We start from the raw sequence: 6,000 nt of genomic DNA on the forward strand, positions 1-6,000 counted from the left end.
TATTTGCCTGTGCCTTCATCAGGTCCTTGGTTCAAGTCCCACTCAGTTTCTTATCTGTTTCTGATCAAACTTTGAAAGCGTTAACCTTATCTGGCGGAAACTAGTTGGCCCGATAATACTGCACCCTCCTACCCCTTGTTCACGACCAATCGTCTATGTGTTCGTTGTCTTGGTTTTTCCTGAGGGTCCAATGTACAGCCCTGTCACTCAAGCTTTCGGGCCTAAACCGGCTTCTCAAAATTTCGGTTTCGGGCTCCAGTTTCAGGCCCGTTTACAACTCTGATCAGCGCCGATAACCGGTGCAATATGTGGTATCCGTACTCGTCCGATACTTCGGCGGTGTCGGACCAAATACCGATAGCTTAATGAACGATTAAACGTGCTTTAGCCTGCAGTTTTTGCCATAACCTTTTGCGAAAATGCACTTTACAAAGACTGTTTACCCGGTCGCCAGTGTATTACAATTGTTCGTCTCTGAAAACGCATGAAACGTGCTGATAGAACGATTTGCCGAATCACATTTTTAATATGTGATCACTAAAGTATCGGGTATCAGATCGCAATACTTTGTGTTAAAAATATCGGCTTCTGGTATCGGTTTGAAAACTGGGTATCTCGCCATTCTTAGTGAACACCAACAGGGTGAACAACGTCAAATCATCAAAATTGTCTTTATTATACAGAGGGCAGCTCCGCAAACACAAAATCTCTTTAATACAGTAGGCTAAGTATTTACAGACAAATAAAAATAATTGCCCAAAAAGTTCAGTTTCCGCTGGAGTCATATAGGCCTAATTCAGGCGATAGTCAAGATCCACAATGCTAAAGATGGGTAACAATGGCAGAGTCAACCCCAACCTGACTGTCTTTTAACTTGTTGCAAACGCGTGTCATGTAAAATAAAAATGCATGTAAAACAAGAAAAAAATCCCTTGACAACCCGCCACCGGTGATATCTTAAATCAGCCCAATTGAGCGGGAAAACCGCAACCATGTCAACACGGCGTGTCTTTTTTGACTTACAAATTGAGTAGGCTACTTCATAAATTGCATTATCAATCTTGCGCACAAGCAAACGTTGTGATTAATCTGGTTTCTTACCATCGGAACAATCAGCTTCGTTTTCGATAAGGTTTAACCCTGTTTCTTTATTCTCTATGCTGTCAGCGTTGTGCTCAATAGTTGTAGCCGGTTCGTGTACTTTCAAAGTATTTGATTCCGTTTCTACTGAGACACATGTACCGTATTCAGTGTGGACAGCAAATTCCAGGTTGGTAACCTTATTTTGTTTCGTTGCGGCGATCGGTTCGATACATATGTGAATAACGGGTTCGCTGTCTTTAAGGAATTCTTGCTTCTTGTTTTCTACACTGATATATGGTTTGTTGCCTGTGACAAAATCTATGAGAAAATCTCTGGAAAAGTCTGGTGTGCTCTCTGTGCTGGTACCAGGTTTATTCTCGGGGTCATTGTTACCCGCTTCGTATTCTGTGAGAAAATCTATCAGGAAATCTATGGTAAAAACTTGTATGTTTTCTTCACTGGTACGTGGTTCCTGTTTTGTGCGGGTACCCGGTTTGTTGTCTAAGAGCAAAACTTGCTTGTTTTCTGAGCTGGTACCCGGTTCATTCTCTGTGTCATTGGTACCCGGTTCGTTCTCTGTGTCAATGGTACCCGGTTCGTTCTCTGTGACAATGGTACCCGGTTCGTTCTCTGTGTCAATGGTACCTGGTTCATTTTCTGTGTCATTTGTACCCGGTTCGTTCCCTGTGTCAATGGTACCCGGTTCGTTCTCTGTGTCAATGGTACCCGGTTCGTTCTCTGTGTCAATGGTACCCGATTCGTTCTCTGTGTCAATGGTACCCGGTTCGTTCCCTGTGTCAATGGTACCCGGTTCGTTCTCTGTCAGAAAATCTTGACTATTGTTTTCTGTGTTGGTACCGGGTTTGTTGTCTGTGTCAGCATTATCCAGTTTGTTGTCTGTCAGAAAAACTTGTTTGTTTTCTGCACTTGTACAAGGTTCGATTCCTATGTTGGCACCCGAAATTATTTTATTTGAACTGCGTTTCAGTTCGTTTTCCGAATCTGTGCACATTTTGTTCCCAATACCCACATCGAGTGTGTTTTTAGGAACCAGTTCATTGCGCTTTGGTTCCAATAATAAAAGGGTTTCTTTCTTATCGGCATTATCAGCTTCTGTCTCGCTGCTTCCTCCAAATAGCAAGCGGAAACTACTTGTCATGCTTGGCGCTCCATAGGAAAAAGGGGCGTTTCCACCAAAGCTTGTCGTTCTTTTAGCTGCAGAAAAGTCACAGTTACAAAAAATGAAAACATTTAAATAATGTGTCTAAGTGTGTTTTGATATCTTAACCTGTAACGAATAGCATTGTGACTGTGTTAGTTGTTGGGTTTTGCAGATCTAGAGCTGCTTTACAAAAAAATCAAGAAATTAGAAAAACTTCCAAATGTAAATCCTAAAGATCTCGCGGATAAATTGCTGGAATCATTGTTGGGTCTGCTGATTATGGATCTGTTAATACATTTTTTTATTGTTTTCATGCAGTGTTAATTTGTCAGATAAATGTGTTGTCAATAACCACCACGTCTGTCATCAAGAAAATCGTTAAAAATACTACCCTACACTGTGATACATGTAACCTTGTTATGGGGTTACCAGACGTCCGAAATTTCCAGGACATGTTCGGAATTAGAGCGCAAAATCTGTGTCTGGAAATATTTTTTTAAAACGTTTGTAATTTCCGGAATTTTATATTTTAACAACAAGTAGCTTACCTACAATAGTTTTCACAATTCTTTTTATGTGGGATAAAACGTGTACATTATAGCGGCTGTCCGTTTTATTTTGATGTACGATGCACGTACCGCGTATTCAAGCGACTTCGCGTCTCAACAGCTGACAATACTCTAAAAGGACCTGACCGGATCTTGTAACATTTTTCGTTTTGTATCTTATTTAGAAACAAAACTGCACTTTTTCCTCTGTGATAGTAATAATATTTATGAAAAATAGCACTTTTTTGATTGGTAACGTGTAACACATGCCTTATAATGCATTGTAACGAAACTTTGGTGTCGCCAATAATCGTTATTGAAACCGTCCGGAATTTTGCCTATGCAGGTATGGTAACCCTAGGGCCTATTGAAGGTGCCATACCGAAACAGCCGGTCACCAAGCATTCACCATATGGCAAGGCGTGGCCGACAGAAATCTAGCCTACGCTGGGATTCTTACCCACGACAAATCGTTTTGCAAGTTTCACAGGGAAAGGATCCAGATAACAGAAACTTTACAGCTATTTTGAACAGCTGTTCACTTACCTATTTGCAGTAAGAAGGCTTTCGAATGCGTGTGGCCGTGTATATCCACGTCTGCTCCTCATTTTTATCGAGTATCCATCGTTGGTGGTTGTAAACTGGCGAGAAGGCCAGTACGTAACCATATCCACTTCAACATTTTTCACCTTTCCCATCTTTTCAAGCACTCGAAACATGTACAGCCTTCTGTTGTCGATGCTGTAATATTTTCCATCGCGTATTGCTACGTCCATTCGGGGTATTTGGTCAGCAGACGTTTTGCCAGCTAATATATCGTCTATTGTTTCATTTACACTCTTACCCCTTCGAAACTTCCAGTTAATGCTGTCTTGCATAAATCTTATTTCTGATGGAGCTAAACTTTTTTTCGAGTTAAAATCAAACATGTTTGTGGTCTGATAACTGATGCTACGTTATGCCAATGTGATTTCCTTCATGAACGAACCAAGCCTTCCTAGGCCCGTTCAAACTCTCCACCCCGTATAAGCAACACATCGGCGGAACAGTAAACAATGGGAAAGTCCCGACAGCGAAACTTTACAGCAATCTCGCCATCCTGAGTAAAACCAACAGAGTGAACGACATCAAAATTGTCGTTATTATACTGAGGGCAGCTGAAGGCGTAAAATAACAATTACTTCAACAAAAGAAGCACAGAATCTCTTTAATACAGCAAGTATTTACAGACAAATAAAAATAATTGCCAAAAAAGTTCAGTTTCCGCTGGAGTCCATCGTTTTAAGCTTTTTCAGTTGTGGCTCATCTGCAAAAAAGGCATATAATTCAGGCGATAGTCAAGGTCCTCAATGCTAAAGATGGGTAACAATTGCAGAGTATTACTATGCTGGTAGCTTAACTCTCTTAAAAACGATATTTACTTTTTGTGCTAATTAATGTGCAGGCGTAGCCTAGTAACTGTAGGTAAAACGCTTAGTTCCATAGCACCTATTTCCACGACATTTGCCATTGTATAAGCATGTTAGCAAACCAAAGAGCCAATATTGTTGAATTCTTCCAAAGCAAGTTACATATTTCGCCATCTGGGTACAACAGTTAGATCATCAGCTTCTTGTTCAAAGAACAAACCTTCGATTTCAATGTTGTCCTCCAGTTGTCTTTCTCTCATGTACATCTCCCATAGACATGACAGTTGTCTTTGATTCTCTCCGAGGACACTTTTCAATGCAGCCAAGTCGTCATTTGCTTCATCTAAAAAGGTTTATAGGCTGAGATCGAAATAAATTGAAAACAAGTCCGACTTCATTGTGTTGTACCAGTTTACAACGGTGCAAGCATTTTCAAGTGCATGTAAACTATACAAAATGCCATCTTGACCACCTACTCCCGAAACCGCAACCCTTCAACAGTGAGATCTCAAACCAGCCCAATTGGTGCGGAAAAACCGCCATCTTGCCAACACTGTATGTAACACTATTTACGTGCACACTTAAACGGAGCGTGTGATATTGCGGTTAGGCTATCATGATAAGTCTATTTGACTTCTGTGCTGGCACACGGTTTGTAGAACCAAAAGGTGTTGTAAAGAGGCTTTTTTGACTTTTACAAAACGCGTAATTCATAAACTGTATTATCAATCTCGCTAACATGCGATCGGTATAAGCCAATATCTTACCATCGGAACGATCCGCTTTGTTTTCGATAGTGTTTGGCCTGGTCTCTTCCTTCTTTGGCCTTCTAGTTTCTGGCCTATTTGTTGTAGCCGGTTCGTTTACTTTATAAGTTGTCGGTTCCGTTTCTGCCGTGGCCTCTATATCGTTTCCAATGTGGACAGCAAATTCCAGGTTGGATACGATATTTTGTCTCGTTTCGGCAATCGGTTCGCTGTTGGTATCCGGTTCCTTCTCTGTGAGGAAATCCTGCTTGCTTTGTGAACTAGTACCGGGTTCGCTCTCTGTAGTACTGGTACCCGTTTCGTTCTCTGAAATACTGGTACCCGTTTCGTTCTCTGTGTCCCTGGTATCCGGTTCGTTCTCTGTAATACTGGTACCCGCTTCGTTCTCTGAAATACTGGTACCCGTTTCGTTCTCTGTGTGACTGATATCCACTTCGTTCTCTGTAATACTGGTACCCGGTTCGTTTTCTGTGTCAGTGGTACCCGGTTCGTTCTCTGTAATACTGGTACCCGGTTCGTTCTCTGTGTCAGTGGTACCCGGTTCGTTCTCCGTAATACTGGTACGTGGTTCGTTCTCTGTGTCAGTGGTACCCGGTTCGTTCTCTGTAATACTGGTACCCGGTTCGTTCTCTGTGTCAGTGGCACCCGATTCGTTCTCAGTATTACTGTTACCCGGTTCGTTCTCTGTGTCAGTGGTACCCGGTTCGTTCTCCGTAATACTGGTACGCGGTTCGTTCTCTGTGTCAGTGGTACCCGGTTCGTTCTCTGTAATACTGGTACGCGGTTCGTTCTCTGTGTCAATGGTATCCGGTTTGCTCTGTGCCAGGAAAACTTTCTTGCTTTCTGCACTTGTACCCGTGTAGTTTTCTGTGTTACCACCTGTAATGGTCAGAGCAATATTATTCGAACTATTTTTTGGTTCGATTTTCGTGTCAGTGCACATTTTATTGTCAATAACTACATCCAGTTTGTTTTGGGGATCCGGTTCTATGCGCTTCGATTCCAAAAACGAAAAGATTCCTTTCTTATCA

The sequence above is a fragment of the Phallusia mammillata genome, chromosome 7, assembly GCF_965637545.1.
Source record: "Phallusia mammillata chromosome 7, kaPhaMamm4.hap1.1, whole genome shotgun sequence".
Taxonomy (NCBI): domain Eukaryota; kingdom Metazoa; phylum Chordata; class Ascidiacea; order Phlebobranchia; family Ascidiidae; genus Phallusia; species Phallusia mammillata.